Consider the following 23,423-nt stretch of genomic DNA (forward strand, 5'->3'; position numbering starts at 1 on the left):
TGTTAGGTTAAGTAAAAATTACCTGCAGCTAGAGTTCTTTCTACCCTAGTTCAATCACTTGACCTATACTAGCCAATTTCTTAATCACCATTCATCTTTACTGGAGTTCTACGTGTAGATCAGTGACCAAGTCTTCATAACCGCGAAGTTACGGCGATCTGAATCCAGATCCCGAAGCAAGGCGTAGTAACTAAATACCTAAGAATTCGCTTAACGGCCACAAGGTGACATTCCTTGGGGTCGGATTGAAATCTAGCACACATGCATACACATAGCATAATGTCCGGTCTACTAGCACATAAATAAAGCAAGGAACCTATCATAGACCGGTATGCCTTTTAATCAACGGACTTACCTTCTTTGTTGAGGTCGACGTGCCCGTCGGTTCCCATAGGTGTCTTTGCGGGCTTGGCGTCCTTCATCCCAAACCGCTTGAGAAGATCTTGTGTGTACTTTATTTGGGAGATGAAGGTGCCGTCCTTGAGTTGCTTCACTTGGAACCCAAGGAAGTAGGTCAACTCACCCATCATAGGCAATTCAAATTTTTGAGTCATCACCCTGCTAAACTCCTCACAAGAATTTTGGTTAGTAGAACCAAATATTATGTCATCGACATAAATTTGGCACACAAAAAGGTCACCGTCACAAGTCTTAGTGAAAGGAGTGGGATCGGCTTTCCCAACCTTGAAAGCATTAGCAATTAAGAAATCTCTAAGGCATTCATACCATGCTCTTGGGGCTTGCTTAAGTCCATAGAGCGCCTTAGAGAGCTTAAAAACGTGGTTAGGATGCCTGTCATCCTCAAAGCCAGGGGTTGTTCCACGTATACCTCCTCCTTGATTGGCCCGTTGAGGAAAGCGCTCTTCACGTCCATTTGAAACAACCTGAAGGAATGGTGAGCGGCATAGGCTAATAGAATGGGAATAGACTCTAGCCTAGCCACAGGAGCAAAAGTCTCCTCAAAATCCAAACCTGCGACTTGGGCATAACCTTTTGCCACAAGTCGAACCTTGTTTCTTGTCACCACCCCGTGCTCGTCTTGCTTATTGCGGAACACCCACTTGGTTCCCACAACGTTTTGCTTTGGACATGGCACCAGGCTCCAAACTTCATTCCTCTTGAAGTTGTTGAGCTCTTCCTGCATGGCCAATGTGACGGAACCTCCCAAGTCATTAGGCCCACCTAGAGTTGTCCTTGTCCAACAGACCTCAGACAACCCTGCAGGTGCCCCTGAATCACTTGACAAGTTCGGTATCTGCTTTCCTTACCTTTCCCAAGAGCGTTTCACCCGTCACGCAGACATTACAATACATCGGAGGTGCGAAAATGCGGGAGCAATTACATTAACTTACCTTTATTGAAAAGTAAGACAGAGTTATATAGTTACAGACCAGAACATAATATATGAGTGATGAGTATTATTATTACAAACCATGGGAGGCAAAAACCCATCCCAATAAGTATTAAACAAAAGTTTTACGGAGGATCCTTTCCTCCCGCAACTTTAGTCTTGATTCTCTTCCTTTGGTACCACCTTTGAATAGAAGCAACAAAAGTTTGCCGCTTCTTCACCTAAAACAATATGGGATAAAGCCCTGAGTATGGAATTACTCAGTAAGTCTTACCCGACTAAAGAAAAGAATCTCAAGGGTATGCTGGCTAGAGGGAGTCAAGGTAAGGCTTATCAATAATCAATGACTCTGTTTGCAGAAATGCTTACTAAGAGTGGATCCTTAAAAATCTAGTTTTATTTGTCAGGTTAAGTAAAAATTACCTGCAGCTAGAGTTCTTTCTACCCTAGTTCAATCACTTGACCTATACTAGCCAATTTCTTAATCACCATTCATCTTTACTGGAGTTCTACGTGTAGGTCAGTGACCAAGTCTTCATAACCGCGAAGTTACGGCGATCCGAATCGATTATACTCAGCTGAGGATCTCCAATCACATGACATATGTAGCACTTAACCCTTGCATATGTCAACTCGCCACCAGGGTTCTTAAGACCAGATCAGGTTCACGCCAACCGAGAGCACAGATACACCACTGTCCAGCCTCTTGCCACGGAGGGTACACACTACTCTCGCCATCTCTCCACTCCCATTGCGTGGTATCTTATTCTGGTATTGGTCTACCCGAGGCAAAGCTTACCCATGACGAGGCATGTGACCAGTTAAAGGGTCCTTGATCATGAAGCCTACATCGACACGGTCCTTAATCGACTCATACGGGGACACTACATCGAGACTCTCTTCTCGTGCAAGTCACCCGCCCGGTCTCAGCTTAATCATTTCAAACCCGAAGTTTGGTACCTAGTAGAGGTACGTCTTTTCTGATGTTGAACCCATCATGGCCATGATGGTTTCACCATCAAGTTTTGTTTTTGAAAACATCCCTCCCACTTTGCAACATCATCTTTTGAGAAAACAAAACATTTTATTTTTCTAAGGCAAAGCTAAGCATAAGGAAAACCTTTTTAAAACAGGGATTTAGGAAATAATCAAGTCCAAGGAAGGAGATGCAGCAATAGTTTAGCACACAACTCCTATCACCTAATGCATCAAGTAAGTGAGAAAGATTTTAAAAGGAACAAGGAGGTGGCAAATGCACCGGGGCTTGCCTTGTGTTACTGGTGAATCAGGTTCGGTTCCGCAGATATCGAAATAAAAATAGTTGCCTGCCTGATGTTCCTCAGGTGGTGGGGGTGAAATCTTCGCTTCTTCGACTTCTACTTCTTCTTCGTTTTCTAGATATAGCCATACATAATAATGAATGTCCACGTAATGCTCATGTGAGTGCAAAGATAATAAAAGTTTATTATCTAAAGTCTTGAATACAATTTTCCTTCACGGATCTCCGAGAACTTAGGGTTTCCGGAGTCAATAGTGAAGTTCACAGGGCAGGGGGGCTAGGGTTTTTGGGTTTTAAGTATCAAACATGGTCCAAAACATACCAAATTTTACCCAAGGCTTCTAAATATTATTTAGAGATTACCCCAAAAATTTAGTGAATTTTGGATTTATTATTTATTCTCTAAAAATCCAGTAGCATGGTTCTTGGCTATTTTAAATGCTCTATAATTTCCTATTTGGACTAAAAATCATGAAACTATTTTTATTAATTTCTATAGGAAATTAGAAGTCTAACAAAATTGGTCTTGCATTTTTAGGATTTTTCTACAATTTTCTAGAATTTCTTTAGCTCTGGCAGAAAAAGAAAAGGAAAAAGACATGAATAGTTCTGGACCGAATTTGGCCCAGGTCGGCCCATCCACTGGTGAAACCGCGCCCGCGCCCGCCTGCGCTGACAAATTTACACAGAGACCCTTGCTATTTGAATAATCCGTTAAGAATCCTTAACCACTATTCATTCTCTCTCTGACAGTTACATAGAGGTCCCCCGACTTCTGTTTCTTCTCCAAATAAACCCCTGGCCACGGCGTGCTCGTCGTCGATCACCGACGCGGCACGTACTGGCCATGGCCAGCGGTGAGTGTCTAAAATAGCTACGGGATGACCATTCCTGACCTAAGGCGACTCGAGAACAGGCTTCAATTTTGGCGGGCACACATAGAGAGTGTTCTACCCACGTACACGGCGGAAACCGTGACGTCAAGCCCGCGTTCCCGTTCAATCATGCCTGGATTGGTCCAATGGCTGCCACGGCGAGCTTTACGGGTATACAAAGCTACTAAAACAACACTCAAAAAGTACATAGCCATACCCGAGTGGTCCAGCCATGGAAGGGCTATCTACGGCGGCGCGGAGATCCAATTTGGGGGAAAACCCGAATTGAAGTGCTACAGTGGATGATTGGAGACGAGAGTGGGTGCTCTGGCTTGGTGATGGCCCAACGCAGTAGTCCATGTCGTCAATTTATAGTGGGGCTAAGCGGTGGCCAGTGAATTTGGTGAAGACGCGCGGCGGTCAGAATGAAGGGGTGAGTCACTGGCACGATTTACCGTGGCACTCACCGGTTGAGGAGCTACAGCGGTTATCGGCGAGCTAGTGCGGCTAGTGACGACGTGGTTAAAGGCCTGGAGCTTGGCACAATCGCGGTGAAGAATGGCAACTCCGGTGATGGCCGTAAAGCCACGTCGCCGGTGCAAAGGGTAGGGGACAGCGAGGCCACAGTAGCTCATACCCATCCGCGACGAGATCTTTTCATGGTGAGCGAAATCCACACGCCCGCGGCACGAATCCCGACGGTCAGCATGAATCCGGGCGCAAAGACCGTCGGCGACGAGGGGGGCTAAACCAGCGATCAAGTTCAGATTATTGTACCATCAAACGCTTCTTCAGTCAGTCTGACATGCCAGTTTTGGGGTGAATTTCCTCTCAATTTTCCATGGCAACTAGACCAATGCTCTGCAGCAAAGTTGTAGCTTAATAGACCAGCTCCAACTTTGCTACATTGTGCATCCACAAAATGTCACAATATCCTACTTAAAATTGAGCTCTAAGTTCATGCAATCCCACTGTTAGTCTGACTCCAGACTTTAAATAGTCTGACATCACAACTTTGGGCACATTTTCTCCAAATTTTTCATAACAACAATGTTTAATCCCTTAAGCAAAGTTGTTCTCCTAACATAGCTCTATAGATTTGATGTGGTGACCCTAGGCAAATTCTCTATATTTTTGGATCTACAGAGCCCTAAAGTCAGCCCTCTCTTGCTGTTTTCAGACTTAACTTCTTGAGCACAAGAGTGACCTTTTTGCAAATAAGCCCAAAACTTAGGGTTTAACTTGCAAATCCACTTATTTGTGAACCATATGACTTAAGATGCTTTACTTCCATGGTTTTTTGCACTTTGGTCCAAAAGTGCACTAATTTTGCACTTAGCCCCCTTGGGTTTAAGTTTAGGGCTTTCTAGGGTTCTATTTAGGGTTTGTGGTACTTTTAGGGTTTTAATACCACTTTAGCCCATTCATAGTGATATTTTATGATTATTATAGTTAAGCTTTAGAGTGTTCTCTTAGTTAAGCTTTGGTTACCCCTTTAAGCCCAATCTAGGGTTAGGTATCTTACCCTAGGGTTTAATCCACAAAATGTTATATCAACACAACTTGTTTGAAATTTTTGCCTAGTGAATGCATTATAGGTGTGACAAACACATGATATGCTATGATTATGATGTTATGCTCAAGTTTTAGTAACACTAACACTAGGGGTGTTACATCCTTCCCCCCATAAAAGAATCTCGTCCCGAGATTAGAAGTCCTAAGGCAAGTAATGGAAAAGGAAATGCTTCACATTTTTATTTCCTTATTCTTGGTACAAGGCAGGGGTGGTTTGGGGCTCACTCCTTTATTACAACAATTGTATACACTTTACAAATTACATGAGGCTAAAAAGCCTAGCAAATTCTTTTCTAAAAAGTCTTGAGTTTCCCATGTAGCCTCATCTTCTGAATGCTGGTTCCACTGTATCTTGTAAAATTTGAGAGTTCTTCTTCAGGTAATTCTGTCCTTTTGATCCAGGACTCGAATAGGATGTTCTGAATATGTCAAGTCTGGCTCTAAGGCAACATCTATTACTTTAATGGTTCGATCGGGAACCCGAAGACATTTCTTCAGTTGAGACACGTGGAACACATTATGTACAACAGACAAGGTTTCAGGTAGTTGAAGTCGGTATGCCACTGGTCCACATTGCTCAAGTATAGGGAAAGGACCAATGTACCGGAGTGCAAGCTTCCCTTTTACCCCGAAACGTGTTACCCCCTTCATTGGTGAAACTTTGAGGTAGACATGATCTCCAACCAGAAAGTACAAGGGCATCCGTCATTTGTCTGCATAACTCTTCTGTCGAGCTTGAGCTTTCTTCAAATTATGAATTATTCGCCAAACTTTTTCTTCGGTCTCCTATACCATATCTGGCCTAAAGAAACTTCTTTCACCTGGTTCAGACCAGTTTAACGGAGTACGACACCGTCGGCCATACAAAGCTTCGAAGGGTGCCACCTCAATGCTTTCTTGATAGCTATTATTATATGAGAACTCCGCTAATGGTAAACAATCATACCATTTCTGCGGGAATTCCAGAACACATGCTCGCAACATATCTTCAAGTATTTGATTTACCCTCTCAGTTTGACCACTGGTTTGAGGATGATAGGCCGAACTGTGGAGCAATTTAGTACCCAAGGACTTGTGAAGTTCTTCCCAGAATTTGGACACAAATTGAGGTCCACGATCCGACACTATAGTCTTCGGAATACCGTGCAAACTGAGAATACGAGAAATGTACAGTTCCGCATATGTGAGGACCGGGTAATATGTTTTGACTGGCAGAAAATGAGCAATTTTTGTAAGCCGATCAACAATAACCTAGATGGAATCATATCCTTTTGCTGTTCTGGGCAATCCCACAATGAAGTCCATGCTTATATCTTCCCATTTCCATGTAGGGATAGGTAAAGATTGTAATGGACCCACAGTCTTCATGTGTATGGCTTTGACACGCCTACAAGTGTCACATTTTGCCACATAGCGTGCGATTTCAATCTTCATCTTTGTCCACCAATAATGTTGTTTTAGATCATGATACATCTTAGTGCTTCCGGGATGAATAGAATAGCGACTAAGATGTGCTTCATCTAATATTTGCTGGCGGATTTCTTCATTCTTTGGCACAACTATGCGGTTGTTGAACCATACAATGCCTTGATCGTCTTTTCTGAAACATTTGGCTCTTCCAGCCTTTATCTTCTCATGGATGTGTTTCATACCCTCATTATCCTTTTGAGCATCCATTATTCTTTGTAAAAGGACTGACTCAAGCTTTAGTTGATTTAAGGTTCCATGTTGGATCATTCTTAGGTTCAACTTTTCCATCTCCTAGCATAGTGTATTGTCATAGGTCTTCACCGTAAGACAGTGACAGGAAGTCTTACGGCTGAGTGCATCTGCCACTACATTGGCCTTGCCTGGGTGATAATGAATTTCCAATTCATAGTCCTTAATAAGCTCGAGCCATCGCCTCTGTCTCATGTTCAATTCTGACTGGGTGAATATGTACTTCAAACTTTTATGATCTGTATAAATGTGACAGATATTCCCTAGTAGATAATGATGCCAGATTTTTAGGGCATGAACCACTGCAGCTAACTCCAGATCATGAGTGGGATAATGTTCCTCATGCCGGCGCAACTGCCTTGAAGCATAAGCTATCACTCGGCCTTCTTGCATTAGAACACAGCTAAGACCACTGCCTGATGCATCACAATACACATCAAAGGGTTTTTCAATATCCAGTTGAGCCAATACCGGAGCAGTGGTTAATAATACCTTCAACTGTTCAAAGGCTTCATTACACTTTGAAGACCAAATAAATTTAGTATCATTCTTCAATAAACTTGTGATTGGTTTCACGAGCTTGGAAAAATCTGGTATGAATCGGCGGTAATAGCCAGCTAGTCCAAGGAAACTTCAGACTTGATGCACCGTGGTTGGGGGTTTCCACTCCAAAATATCCTTGACCTTGTTGGGATCCACCGCAATCCCCTTGGCAGATAATACATGTCCCAGAAACTGGATCTCCTCCAGCCAGAATGCGCACTTACTAAACTTAGCATATAATTGGTGCTCTCTTAAGCGCGTCAACACGATCCGTAAATGCTGAGCATGCTCCTCTTTATTCTTGGAATATATCAAGATATCATCAATGAATACCACTATAAACTTATCCAGCTCAGGCATGAATACCAAGTTCATAAGATAGGTGAAGTGGGCAGGAGCATTTGTTAGTCCGAAAGACATAACCAGATATTCAAATAAACCATACCACTTAGTAAATGCGGTCTTCGGTATATCTTCGGGTCGGATACGGATCTGATGATAGCCCGATCTGAGGTCAATCTTAGAGAATACCCTTGCTCCAGTTAGTTGATCAAATAAAATGTCAATCCGAGGAAGAGGGTACTTATTCTTGATGGTAACCTCATTAAGGGGTCTATAATCCATGCACATCCGAAGTGTTTGATCCTTCTTCTTAACAAAGATGGCTGGACATCCCCATGGTGATGAGCTTGGTCGGATGAATCCCTTCTCTAGTAGATCTTGTAATTGGGTCTTGAGCTCTGCCCGTTCATTTGGAGGCATTCGGTATGACCTTCTAGAAATAGGAGCCGTACCGGGCTTCAACTCAATCACAAATTCTACATCTCTTTCTGGAGGCAATCCGGGCAAATCTTCTGGAAAAACGTTTGGGAACTCATATACTATCGAAATATTTTGGATCTCCGGTATGATAGCTTCATACACTCTGCCAAATGGTTTAGCTGGAATGGCTATGGGGATGGTCAGGAGAACCTCTTCTTGGCCATGACTCAATCTGACAGTTCTCAAATTAGTGTTGAGAATAGCTTTATGTTGGGCCAACCAATTCATGCCCAGAATTACATCTATATCTTGGCCTTTCAAAACAATCATATTAGTAGGAAAGTCCCGTTCAGCCAATGTTACGGGCACTTGGAAAGCCACTTCTTTAGTAAATATTTGTCCCCCAGGCGAATGAATTTTAAACCCTTCCCTTGATTCATGGTATGGAATGCAATGTTGCTCCACAAACTTCTTGCTTATGAAAGTATGCGAAGCGCCAGAATTAAAAAGAATAATTGCGGGGTGATTGGCTACGAGAAACGTACCCATCATAACCGGTTCGCCTTCCGGTGTTGTGGCCACTTGAGTATAACAAATCCGCCCCGTTTTCCTCATATTCTTGCCCGCGGTATTGTTTGCCGCATTTCCCTTTCCTTGAGCGGAATTCCTAGAACTCTGCTGATTACTTGAGTGATTCTACTTCGGGTAGGGATAGTCCTTGATAAAGTGTCCGGACTTTCCACAGTTGAAACAGCCAGTTGAAGAGCTTGGGAGGGCAGGGAAACGAGTACCAGGGGCACTCGGCTGATTTGTTGGAGTAGGGGCAGTAGCGGGGCGAATGAAAACCGGTTGCTTGAAAGGGTAGGAGGGTGGACGCGGTGAAGAGTGATTTGGATTAAAAGGTCGGATAACCAACCTTTGTCTTTTTTCAGACCCCTGATTGGGTCTGTCGCCTCCGTAACCCTTGGATTTTCTGGAACCTGCATATTTAGCCTCGACTTCCAGTGGAGTACTAACAGCCCTTCCGTAGGAAAGATCAATGCAGGTGGCCATCTTCCTTTGCATTCGGTCATTTAGGCCTCTCATGAAGTAATTTCTCTTCTTTAGGTCCGTGTTGACTTGATCAATAGCATATTGAGACAAATGGTTGAATTTATTGAGATACTGAGTGACAGTATCCCCACCCTGTTTCAGCTTCATAAACTCCTCCTACTTCATGTGGAGGACCCCTTCAGGTATATAGTGCTCCCAGAAAGCCAACTTGAACTCATCCCAAGTTATTTGATGACCAGCCAGTTGAACGGCTACAAAATTTCCCCACCAGGTGCTGGCAGGGCCGCGCAATTGTTGTGCTGCGAATAGGGGCTTTTGAATCTCTGTACATCGGAGAAGCCCGAACTTCTTCTCGATAACGCGGATCCATTCATCCGCTTCCAGAGGATCTTCCGCCTTGACGAACAACGGAGGGCGTGTCTCGGAGAAATCCAAATACGATGTTTCACGGGGTCCTTGCTGATATGCTCGCCTGCCTTGTTGTTGTAACTGTTGACCCGCCATTTCCCACAGAAAGCGGGTGTTGTCAGCCGTAGCGTTAACCAAGGCAGTGATGGCCTCAGCTAACGTTGGAGGTATTGGGGGTGGGTTCGGAGTTGCTTCCCTCCCATGGGAGGTCCCTGCTCCATCCTGTGCATGAGTCTTGGAAGGCATCTGAGGCAACAAACATTTGGAAGAATATAATGCCAAAGAAAACCATCCATTTTACATTACTACAAGGGTAATGTTACAGACTCGAATTTTACAACAGGATTACATTACCTATTATACATTACTACTACTTCTACACTATACTACTCTTGCTTCTTGTCACTCTTAGTAGCCTCGCTGTTGGGAGTAGGAGACCATTCATCCACCAACTTCATAGAGGGAGGAGGCCTAAAAAGGTCTAGTTCACCACCAAAGGCTTCTCCTGCTGTCCCAGAAGGTCCGGCTTCTATCCTGACAGGATTCGCAGGTACATTGGGGTGCAGTTGGGAATACAATACATGAACTTCTTCATGTAGTGTATTACAATACACTTGCAAGTGGTCTATGGTGGTGCTAAGCTCCTCCACACGGGCTCGAGCTTTAGCTTCCTTAGCCCAAGCAAGCGAACGAGAGTGAACCGCCCAGTCGAGCGCTAGATCTCGTTCCACGAGCTGATCTTGCAGGTGGCGGATGTCTGTTCTTAATTCGTTTATTCTTTCACCATCCGCGACCCATATGTCATTCTTGCGACGGAGTTGTGATCGAAGCTGATCAACTTGGGCTTCTAGATCCCCAATTGGATCGTTGCTACCACTGCTGCTGTCTTCATGCTGTGGGGCAAGTTGATGGCAAGATACGCCAATCGGCCCGGTAGACTTGCGTGCGGTCTTTCTTGTGTGCGGCAGCATATCTCCATGAGGGGAAAATCTTATTAACATAGTTTGTAGCATGATGCATGTATAATTACAGAATCAACCTTAGTTGATTCACACCTTCTATACATTGCACTCTACCATCTAGTCTTTCAAATAAGTACTTCAGAAGGAAGCTAGATAAGAAAGAAAGAAATTTTCTAGATAAGTCTTTGAAAATTCTTTTTGAAGATGCCTCATAACCTCTGCAGAGATGGGCTTCGCTCCGATACCAGCTATGACGGAACCTCCCAAGTCATTAGGCACACCTACAGTTGTCCTTGTCCAACGGACCTCAGACAACCCTGCAGATGCCCTTGAATCACTTGACAAGTTCGGTATCTGCTTTCCTTACCTTTCCCAAGACTGTTTCACCTGTCACGCAGGCATTACAATACATCGGAGGTGCGAAAATGCAGGAGCAATTACATTAACTTACCTTTATTGAAAAGTAAGACAGAGTTATATAGTTACAGACCAGAACATAATATATGAGTGCTGAGTATTATTATTACAAATCACGGGAGGCAAAAACCCCTCCCGATAAGTATTAAACAAAAGTTTTACGGAGGATCCTTTCCTCCCACAGCTTTAGTCTTGATTCTCTTCCTTTGGTACCACCTTTGAACAGAAGCAACAAAAGTTTGCCGCTTCTTCACCTAAAACAACAAGGGATAAAGCCCAGAGTATGGAATTACTCAGCAAGTCTTACCCGACTAAAGAAAAGACTCTCAAGGGTATGCTGGCTAGAGGGAGTCAAGGTAAGGCTTATCAATAATCAATGACTCTGTTTGCAGAAATGCTTACTAAGAGCGGATCCTTAAAAATCCAGTTTTATTTGTCAGGTTAAGTAAAAATTACCTGCAGCTAGAGTTCTTTCTACCCTAGTTCAATCACTTGACCTATACTAGCCAATTTCTTAATCACCATTCATCTTTACTGGAGTTCTACGTGTAGGTCAGTGACCAAGTCTTCATAACCGCGAAGTTACGGTGATCCGAATCGATTATACTCAGCTGAGGATCTCCAATCACACGACATATGTAGCACTTAACCCTTGCATATGTCAACTCGCCACCGGGGTTCTTAAGACCAGATCAGGTTCACGCCAACCGAGAGCACAGATACACCACCGTCCAGCCTCTTGCCACGGAGGGTACACGCTACTCTCGCCATCTCTCCACTCCCATTGCATGGTATCTTATTCTGGTATTAGTCTGCCCGAGGCAAAGCTTACCCATGACGAGGCATGTGACCAGTTAAAGGGTCCTCGATCATCAAGCCTACATCGACACGGTCCTTAATCGACTCAGACGGAGACACTACATCGAGACTCTCTTCTCGTGCAAGTCACCCACCCGGTCTCAGCTTAATCATTTCAAACCCAAAGTTTGGTACCTGGCAGAGGTACATCTTTTCCGATGTTGAACCCATCATGGCCATGATGGTTTCACCATCAAGTTTTGTTTTTGAAAACATCCCTCCCACTTTGCAGCATCATCTTTTGAGAAAACAAAACATTTTGTTTTTCTAAGGCAAAGCTAAGCATAAGTAAAACCTTTTGTAAAACAGGGATTTAGGAAATAATCAAGTCCAAGGAAGGAGATGAAGCAATCGTTTACCACACAACTCGTATCACCTAATGCATCAAGTAAGTGAGGAAGATTTCGAAAGGAACTAGGAGGTGGCAAATGCACCGGGGCTTGCCTTGTGTTACTGGTGAATTAGGCTCGGTTCCGCAGATATCGAAATAAAAACAGTTGCCTGCCTGATGTTCCTCAGGTTGTGGGGGTGAAGTCTTCGCTTCTTCGACTTCTACTTCTTCTTCGTTTTCTAGATATAGCCATACATAATAATGAATGTCCATGTAATGCTCATGAGAGTGCAAAGATAATTAAAGTTTATTATCTAAAGTCTTGAATACATTTTTCCTTCACGGATCTTCGAGAACTTAGGGTTTCCGGAGTCAATAGTGAAGTTTTCAAGGCAGGGGGCTAGGGTTTTTGGGTTTTAAGTATCAAACATGGTCCAAAGCATACCAAATTTTACCTAAAGCTTCTAAATATTATTTAGAGATTACCCTAAGAATTTAGTGAATTTTGGATTTATTATTTATTCTCTAAAAATCCAGAAGCATGGTTCTTGGCTATTTTAAATGCTCTATAATTTCCTATTTGGACTAAAATTCATGAAACTATTTTTATTAAATTCTATAGGAAATTAGAAGTCTAACAAAATTGGTCTTGCATTTTCAGGATTTTTCTACAATTTTCTAGAATTTCTTTAGCTCTGGCAGAAAAAGAAAAGGAAAAAGACTTGAATAGTTCTGGATCGAATTTGGCCCAGGTCGGCCCATCCACTGGTGAAACCGCGCCCGCGCGCACCCGCGCTGGCAAATTTACACAGAGGCCCTCACTATTTGAATAATTCGTTAAGAATCCTTAACCACTATTCATTCTCTCTCTGACAGTTACACAGAGGTCCCCCGACTTCTGTTTCTTCTCCAAATAAACCCCTGGCCACGGCGCACTCGCCGTCGATCACCGACGCGGCACGTACTGGCCTTGGCCGGCGGTGACTGTCTAAAGTAGCTACGAGATGACCATTCCTGACCTAAGGCGACCCGAGAACATGCTTCAATTTTGGCGGGCACACATAGAGAGTGTTCTACCCATGTACACGGCGGAAACCGTGACGTCGAGCCCACGTTCCCGTTCAATCATGCCCGAATTGGTCCAATGGCTACCATGGCAAGCTTTACGGGTATACAAAGCTACTAAAACAACACTCAAAAAGTACATAGCCATACCCGAGTGGTCCGGCCACGGAAGGGCTATCTATGGCGGCGCGAAGATCCAATTTGGGGGAAAACCCGAATTGAAGTGCTACAGTGGATGATTGGAGACGAGAGTGGGTGCTCTAGCTTGGTGATGACCCGCAGTAGACCGTGCCGTCAATTTATAGTGGGGCTAAGCGGTGGCCACTGAATTTGGTGAAGACGCGTGGCAGCCGGAATGAAGGGGTGAGTCACCGGCGCGATTTACCGTGGCACTCACCGGTTGAGGAGCTACGGCGGTTATCGGCGAGCTGGTGCGGCTAGTGACGACGTGGTTAAAGGCCTGGAGTGTGGCACAATCGCGGTGAAGAACGGCAACTCCGGTGACGGCCGTAAAGCCACGTCGTCGGTGCAAAGGGTAGGGGACAGCGAGGCCACAGTAGCTCATACCCATCTGCGACGAGATCTTTTCATGGTGAGCGAAATCCACACGCCCGCAGCATGAATCCCGACGGCTAGCGTGAATCCGGGGCAAAGACCGCCGGCGACGAGGGGGCTGAACCAGCGATCAAGTTCAGATTACTATACCATCAAACGCTTCTTCAGTCAGTCTGACATGCCAGTTTTGGGGTGAATTTCCTCTCAATTTTCCATGGCAACTAGACCAATGCTCTGCAGCAAAGTTGTAGCTTAATAGACCAGCTCCAACTTTGCTACATTGTGCATCCACAAAATGTCACAATATCCTACTTAAAATTGAGCTCTAAGTTCATGCAATCCCACTGTTAGTCTGACTCCAGACTTTAAGTAGTCCGACATCACGACTTTGGGCACATGTTTCTCCAAATTTTTCATAACAACAATGTTTAATCCCTTAAGCAAAGTTGTTCTCCTAACATAGCTCTATAGATTTGATGTGGTGACCCTAGGCAAATTCTCTATATTTTTGGATCTACAGAGCCCTAAAGTCAGCCATCTCTTGCAGTTTTAGACTTAACTTCTTGAGCACAAGAGTGGTGTAGGACACCTATCACAGAGTGGTGGAGCGTGCAGGCTTAGGGTACCTATCGCAGAGTGGCCTAGGACACCTATCGTAGAGTGGTGGAGCGTGCAGGCTTAGGGTACGGAACCTGGTTAAGCGGCTACACAGCTCCGGACCACCCCAGGAGACAAGTGTCCATTCTCTAGAGCCGGACCCCAGGTTGCCAGACCCACAGGACTATAGTTCCAAATACTAGGATACCTGTCACAAAGTGGTGGAGCGTGTAGGCTTAGGGTACGGAACCAAGCTAAGCAGCTACATAGCTCCGGACCACCCCAGGGGACGAGTGCCCATTCTCTAGAACTGGCCCCTAGGCTACTGGACACCCTGTAGAGGGGTCCTAAACTGCAAGCCTGGCTACTCAATTCGGATGTCATCATACCAGCAAGGGTGGGAAACTGTATGGGTGGGTTAGATAAAAATAATGTTCGTAAATTGAAGTAGAACGAACCATCACAAAAACAAATCTAGGGGTGAATCTTTTCCTTATAACTTGATATACATGAGTGTAGGCCAACAGACCGGGTTTATGAGGGCGGACCTCACCGGGTTGACGTACATATATGCGCAACCTAGTTATAAAGGAAGAAAACTAAATTCCCTAGTTTTGCTTTTATGGGTAAAACATACGGAGATGCTCTATGTTCTAGGGATTGGGAAGAGGCACTCCTTCAGTTGTGGCAAGGCGGACACACCCGTGTCGGCATGTTTCCATCACCTTGAAGGGCCCGTCCCAACTGGGGGAGAGTTTGTGGAGCCCTTCTCAGTTCAGTACTCGCCTTAGGACTTGGTCCCCGACCCTAAGCTCCCTACTATGCACGAACCGCTGATGGTAGCGCCTGAGCGCCTGGTAGTACGTGCATTTTGGATCGCCGCTCGCCATCTGCGCTCGTCGATGAAGTACACGTCCTCACGCCGTAGCTGTTCCTGCATAGACTCATCGAAAGTTTGGACCCATGGGGAGCCCATAATGATTTCCGGGAGAAGGCAGGCTTCGACCCTGTAGACTAGGAAGAACGGGGTCTCCCCGGTAGCTCGGATGGGTGTGGTCCGGTTCCCCCATAGCACGGACGAAAGCTCGTTGACCCAATTTGCACCATGCTTTTTCAAGTAGTCATAGGTGCGTGTCTTTAGTCCCCTGAGGATTTCTGCGTTTGCCCTCTCTGCCTGGCCGTTGCTCCTGGGATGAGCCACAGACGCAAAGCAGAGCTGGGTGCCGATGCCCTCGCAATACTCATGGAAAAGCCGACTTGTAAACTGGGTCCCGTTGTCTATAATGATACGGCTTGGGACCCCAAATCTACAGACAATCGACCTGAGGAAAGCAACAACAGCACCCTAGGTGATATTGACCACAGGGATGGCCTCTGGCCACTTTATGAACTTGTCGATGGCGACGAAGAGGAAACGGTACCCGCCGACGGCCCTGGGAAATGGTCCCAGGATATCCACCTCCATACGGCGAATGGCCAGGAGGGTGGAATCATCTACAGAGCCTGAGCTGGTGTGTGTATCTGCTTTGCATGGAACTGACACACCTTGTAGGACTTTACCATCTCAGCTGCATCCTAGAGGGCGGTTGACCAGTAGAAGCCGTGCCGGAAGGCCTTACCGACCAGCGTGCGGGATGAGAAATGACTTCTGCACTCACCTCCATGGATCTCCGTGAGTAACTCACGGCCTCCTCCTGGGTAATGCACCGCATGAGAATGCTGTTGGCACCACGGCGGTAGAGATCCCCTTCTACCATCGTGTATCGCTTAGCCAACCGTACTATGCGCTCTGCGGACACATGATCTTTAGGAAGGATATTTTCCTTCAGGTAGTCCCGGATCTCGGAGATCCATGCATCGGGACCACTCTGAGATACTGGCTATGGTGCTAAGGGATAGGCAAGGCCCCCTGTAGCAGACACAATCCTTGGTGGGTTATGCTGATGATACGCCACCGGGACCGCTAGCTTCGAGGTGCTAGTCTCGCCCCCGTCGCCCAGTTCGGCAGGCTAGGCGGTAGGTCTCAGCAGCTGTCTTTCGAAGACGCCCTCGAGCATGGGTGCCCAAGTTGATGCCCTCGTAAAGAGTTCATCTGCCACTGAGTTGTCAGCCCAAGGAACATGTTGCAGTTCTAGGGCCGTGAAGTCCTTTTCCAGCTTCCTCACGTGGAGGAGGTAAGCTGCGAGCCTGGGCTTGTTGCAGCTACATTCCCCGTGGACCTGCTTGATGATCAGCTAGGAGTCCCCCTTCATGAGGAGCTAGCGGATCCCTAAGGATAGGGCCGCAGACAAGCCGAAGATTAGCGCCTTGTATTCCGCCATGTTATTGGTGGCCTTGAACTCGAGGTGCACCATGTACTTGACTTGATCTCCGCTTGGGTCGACGAGGACCACCCCAACACCACCACCTTGCTAGTGGGTGGACCCATCGAAGAAGAGCGTCTAGTGGGGCTCGGTGAAGATTGGGACCCTGGGCTCTGCAGGTGTGGGGTCCAAATCGGGATCTGGACCCCCAGGAGCGCTTAGGGGAGGGGTCCACTCCACGATGAAGTCAGCCAGGACTTGGCTCTTGACAGCGTGGCGAGGCTGGAAGTCGAGCTGGAACTCTGCAAGCTCCACTGCACACTTGGCGATGTTGCCTGTGGCGTTAGAGTTGTGGAGGATGGCCCTTAATGGGAAGGAGGTCACCACCACAACCCTGTGTGCCTGGAAATAGTGGCGTACCTTCCTGGACGCAACAAGCACAGTATAGAGGAGCTTGTGCGTCTCAAGGTACCTGGCCTTTGCTTCGTGGAGGACCTCGCTGACATAGTAGACCAGCATCTGTATGGTTCGGACCCCTACGGCTGGTCCTAGGACCTCAAGGTCCGTGGTGGTTGGACCACCATCTTCTCCTAGGGGAACCTCCTGACTCCCCTGGGGATGTTGCGCCGTCCTTTCGACGACTAGAACCATGCTCACCGCCTCTGTAGCCACTGCAATGTACAAGTACAACGGCTCCCCTAGCTCCGGAGCTACCAGTATTGGTAGGGATACAAGGTGCTGCTTCAACTCTTGGAAGGCACGTTCTGCCTCCTTGGTCCAAGAGAATGGTCCAGACTTCCGTAGGAGCTTCAAGAAGGGTAGCGCCCTCTCAGCCAGCCGTGAGTTGAAGTGGCTAAGGGTGGCCTGGGACCCCGTAAGCTTCTAGACGTCCTTGATCCGGACTGGAGGCCTCATCGCCTCAATTACCCTAATTTTCTCTAGGTTTTCTTCAATGCCTCGGTGTGAAACCAGGAATCCCAACAACTTCCCAGCGGAGACACCAAAGACGCACTTGTCCGAGTTCAGCTTCGTGCGCGTCGCCCGCAGCTTGTCAAAGACCAGGGTCAGGTCTTCCACCAGAGTCGACCCCCTCTTAGTCTTGACTATGATGTCATCGACGTATATCTCTATCCTGTCCCTAATGAGGTCCCCAAAGGTCTTACTCATCGCCCGTACAAATGTCGACAAGGCGTTTCTCAGACCGTAGGGCATTACAACATAGCAGTAAAGCCCATCCATTGTTACAAAAGCGGTATGTTCCCTATCTTCCCTAGCCATCTAGATCTGATGGAACCTAGAGTAGGCATCTAAGAAGGACAAAAGGTTGCACCCGGAGGTAGAATCCACGATCTGATCTATGCGTGGAAGTGGATATAGGTCCTTGGGACAAGCCTTATTAAGGCTGGTGTAGTCGATGCACATCCGAAGCTTTCCGTTCGCCTTTGGAACGATGACTGGGTTGGCCAGCCATACGGGGTGATGAACCTCTTCGATGAAGCCAGCGTCTAGTAGCTTCTGGACCTCCTGGCGAATGAAGTCCTGCCGCTCAACGGACTGTCTCCGAGGCTTCTGACTCACCGTCTTGGCATCAGAGTGGATCTTTAGATGGTGCTCAATCACCTCCCTGGGGATCCCAGGCATCTGTGATGGTTCCCATGCGAAAACGTCGACATTTGCCTAGAGGAAGGCGACAAGCGCGAGTTCCTATTTCTCCTCCAGATTGCCCGCGATGTGGGTGGTCTGGGAGGAGTCCGCGCCGACCTGGATGGTCTTGACGGGTCCATCGTCTGCTCCGGACGACTGCACCTTTAGCACCTTGGCAGGCGCCTTGGTACCGGAGGTCGAGGGGTCCCTCCCTCCGTCATCCGGGCGAACAGTTTCTGCCGCCAGGGCGTGCAGCTTCTCGACAGCTGCCACCACAGCGGCGCGGTCACCCAGCACGGTAAGGACCCCAGCCGAGGACGGCATCTTGAGGACCAAATACCCGTAATGGGCAATGGCCATGAACCGGTACAGGGCCAGCCTGCCAATGATGGCATTGAAGGGGAGGTTAACCTCCGCGACGTCGAACTGGACGTTCTCTGTGCGGAAGTTTCCCTCGGTCTCGAATGTTACCGGGAGTGCGATGCTCCCTAGTGGATACACCGGTTGTGGGCCCACTTCGAAGAATGGATGAGAGGGCCCCAGTCGGGACCCTGGGATCTGCAGCTACTTGAATGCAACATGGCTGATGACGTTGAGCCCAGACCCACCGTCAATCAGAACATGCTGCAGCCACATGTTGGCGATGACAGGGGCGGTAATGAGTGGTAGTATACCGGCCCCTGCCATGTTGTCGGGGCAGTCGGATGCTCCAAAAGAGATAGTGGTGCTCCTCAACCCTGATGTGGAGCAGCCTTCGGGACCCCTAGGACCGCCGAAAGGACCTCACGGCGTAGGGACTTGACGTTCCTGCGGGAGGTGAGCTCCCAGCTCCCACCGTACATGACGTACAGCTTCTTGCGGCGGTCGCTCTCACCACCGGAGTCAGAGTCTCCAATGAAGATGTCCCTTAGGACCCCCTCAGGTGACTGATACCCGAGGTCCCATTCTCCCGCGGGCGCATCGCCTTCGTCGACCTTCTCCTTGCCAGGTCGGCGATGGGGCGGCGAACCATCCCTGGAGGCCTGCTCGCGTCGCTCACTGACGTGCTTCGCGAGCTTGATGATCTCGCGGCACACCGATGCGCTGTGGCGACTGTTGGGGTGCACAGGGCATGAGCCACTATTGCCTCCTTGTGGCCGTGGTCGCTTGTTGCGTTCGTTCCGGCCCCCAGTCGCAGCTGCGACGACCGGAGCAGCAAATTGCGGCCTCTTGTGGCCACAGTTAGGGCTGGATATCGAGCTGGCTCGGCTCGACTCGACTCGACTCGTTTTAGCTCGTTATGATAACGAGCCAGCTCGACTCGACTCGTTAACAAAACGAGCTAAAGAAGCTGCTCGGCTCGACTCGTTTAGCAGCTCGAGCTAGCTCGATTAGCTCGTGAGCCAACTCGATATCAAAACAAACACAAAGCTGAAAATTCATATAATCACTTTACAAAATAGAAACCAACTCATTCAATCAAACAAACAAAAATAATTGGATACTTCCACTCACAAACTGACAAACATAGGATCAAATTTCTCCCAACATGTCACCGACTTCTTGGATGCAGGGTCTTTGTGCGCCTGCTCACAGAACCGGAGCAAGAACTTTGTCGAGGTTGCAGTCTTGGCAGTCGCCCTTCCCCTTTGTGCACTTCCGGCTCCGGATCTTGGGCCTACATGGCGACAAGCCGACGACGGGAGACTGAAGTCACCGAACTGGAGGAGGAGGGGATGCCCGCTGTGGCCTCGACATGCGGTGGAGCGCGCTACTGAGCTTGCACGGGAAGCCATTGGAGTTATGGACCATGGACGCCTAGCTGGGGACAGATGCTGCTATGGCGGGCTGGCGGCGATGGTGGACTGTCGAGTGGCGACTGCGGCGTGACCAGTGACACATGAGCTTAAGTGACGGCGTCAGCATTAACAGTCTAGGTTTTCGATTTAGGACTGTGAGTTGCCGAACCCGAATTGGCCCTTGGCGGCTTGACCAATGTCTAGTGACTGATCATCTGGTGCCCTGGTGGAGACTCCACCCGTACGGGAGTTGGGCTGGGCTTGTGGCCTGGGCACCTGCCGCATGGACATTTGGTTTGGGCCTGGACATTTGGTATGGGTCGCAAGATTTGAGCATGTGTCTATGTTGTTGTGTAATTAGGCATCGCTAGGCCACAAGCCAGCTATACAGCTCGTTAGGCTCGCGAGTAACTCGCGAGCCAGCTCGAGTTTGACTCGTTAAGAACCGAGCTAAAATGCTGGCTCAACTCGTAACTCATTTCAAACGAGCCGAGTCGAGTCGAGCCACTAATGAGTCGAGTCGAGCGAGTTATCGAGCCACGAGTTTTTTGTCCAGCCCTAGCCACAGTTCTTCTTCTTCTTGCTACCGCCCTAGGTAGCGGGACCTGAGCCACCCGTCTAGGTAACTCTGGTCTGTGGTGCCGAGTGCCATGCACAGCCCTCGGTAGCCCTGACACACTTGTCAGCCAGAGCGAAGAGCGTGGTGACGGTTTCCATGTCGTGTGTCGCCAGCTTCTCCAGCATCTTCTCATCACGCACCCCCTATCGGAAAGCATTGATGATAGAGGCATCGGAGACGTGGGGTATGGTCCCGCGTACCTTAGTGAAGCGAGTGATGAAGGCCCGGAGGGTCTCCCCGGGTTCTTGCCTTATGGCATGGAGATGAGCCTCCACACCATGTTGCTGATAAGCACTGGCAAAGTTCGCTGTGAACCGTGCACAGAGCTCTTCCCAGGAGTAGATGGATCCCGGGGTCAGGTTCATGAGCCAGGTCTAGGTCGGCCCGGTCAAGGCTACATGGAAATAGCTCGCCATCGCAGCAATGTCTCCACCAGCTGCCGTAATGGTGGTGACATAAACCTGCAAAAATTCCGACGGGTTTGACGTACCGGTGCGGCCAAAACTTGGACGGCCAAGTCACTACGTGGAGGTGATCCACTAGTGCGGCACAGCCCACGCTGACCAATGGGACACCCATGTGGGTTCGGGCACCCCTTGGAGTTTGTGGCGCGGGCGGAGGGAAGTCCTGGTCGAGGTTGCGACCCTCGAAGTTTAGCCGGCGCTCACGCGCCCTCTCTAGAGAGACTCGTGCGTCCTCACCCGCACGCCTGCGGTTGAGTTCTGTTCGCAGGTCATTAGGTCTCTCCAGAGAAATTGGGGCATCCTCGCCCGCACGTCGGCGGTTGAGCTCCGCCCACAGGTCCTCAGTCGGTGCGGCCTTTACTGAGGGTGAGCGCACCGACACCGATGCCTCACGTTGACGCCGGAATGACCGAGGCCTGGGTCTGGCCGAGCCAGAATGCGCCATGCTGAGGAGACTATCGACATCGTCACGCCACTGCTTCATGGCCCCCGGCGAGGCCTTGGAGCTCGGAGGGTGGCCCAACAACTCCATGGCTGCAGACAGCGCACCAGGAGCAGCCCTTGACGGAGCCCGAGATGACTGCGTGGGAGTGTGCTGCCGCGCAGCATGTACAACAGCAGCACCAGGCGTAGGGCGGTTGGAGCCCCGTGGCTGTAACACCCAAAATCCTATTCTAAGATTTATAAATATTTCTTTATAAGGTTTAGGGTTAAAAGGTATCTTAATATAAGAATCCTCATTTTTAAATGTTATTCTGGAAAAAAACATAAAACTAAAAGCTTGGAACCATAAACACAAGGAAGAATTTTATTTATTTAATATTCTCTTTATGAACTACATACAAATGCACTCCTTAAAAAAATAATAACTTATGGAGAAAAATATTGTGTGGGTTGCATAATTGGATCATTTTTTCATGAATAAATGAATAAATTAATTAAAATAAATTATACCTGCATCATGTTGGAGTTGTGCATCTAACTTAAAATTTTGAAGTTCAAAGCTGGATTTGAATTGAAATAGAAATTAGAAAATGAAATAGAAAAGAAAAAGAAAAGAATCAAATCAGTTTTTGGGCTGCAACTTCCATGGCCAGCCCATCTCATTCTTTTCCTCCTCTCCACCGCTCGGCCCAAACGTCAGTGCACCTGTGACGATTACTACCTCCACCATGTGGGGCCCGGGTTGCAAGACTCTTCTCCTTCTCCAAGCTGAAATCCCGCAACAACTCGGCTCGGTTGCCGCCATGGTCGTCGCCGGAGATCCTAGGGTCCTCCCTTCCCCTCCAACTAATCGTCCTCTGCGCGGACTCGCCCTCCCCTATAAAAAGTATGGTCGCGTAGGCCCAGAACATCACGTCGTAGGCTCCGAGCGAGAGAGAGAAGAGGGAGGAGAGAAATCGAGCTCTAACCGTCGAATTGAGCTGGGCGGGACTCGCTGGACTTCACCGCGGCACCCGGGGCGCATAGCAGAAGACATTCCCGGGCGGCTGAGCGACCTGGGAGGACGAACTTCTTGTTGCGGTTGTCTCTCCGCTGTGCGATCGATGCGTGACGTGGGCAGCTCCACCAACGTCCCAACCTTGGGTAAGTAATCCTCTGGTTGACTCCCTTTACCCCCTGGAATCAATAGGACCCCGCGGTAGGGTGTGTGCATCGCGTGTCTGCCGGCAATTGCTCGCCGGAGCACTTCGGCCAGGCCAAAACCGTCGTGCGCCATGGCCAGGTTACTCCGGTGCTCCTAGAGTGTAAGTATCCCTACCATCTGATTCGCCATGGGTAAGGCAGCGTGTGGGGGCTATCGGAGTGGGGTATCGCGTACCTAGGCGGCCGGGGCCTTCTTCTCCGGCGTGCCTGTGCGGTGCATAGGGGCGGCGCCGCCGGTCAGAGTTTGGTGACGGGGAACGGGATCGCGGTGGCCGTTGATCAAGGGATGAACGACACGGATTAGATCTCGCATAACCTTTCGGCTAGGAAAGGTCTGGGCCGTAGATCATCAATCGGAGGGCCCATGCTAAATCTGTTATGTGGATGATTTCGGGCCATTGATCTTTGATCCTAGGGCAGTGAACGCATATCGGATTATAACCTTCCCCGATCTAATCGTGGCTCTTGATGCGGGATCGGGCGGCCAGAATTGATCTATACCCCTTCGCGACTGCAGTTTAACATATGAGCCCCAGCCTTTACGTAAATAGAACCCGCCGTCCATGGGCGATGTTCACTGAGTCTTAGAAAATTTACGTGTTAGCCCCTCGGCTTCTC

Source organism: Zea mays, chromosome 6 (assembly GCF_902167145.1).
Source record: "Zea mays cultivar B73 chromosome 6, Zm-B73-REFERENCE-NAM-5.0, whole genome shotgun sequence".
NCBI lineage: Eukaryota > Viridiplantae > Streptophyta > Magnoliopsida > Poales > Poaceae > Zea > Zea mays.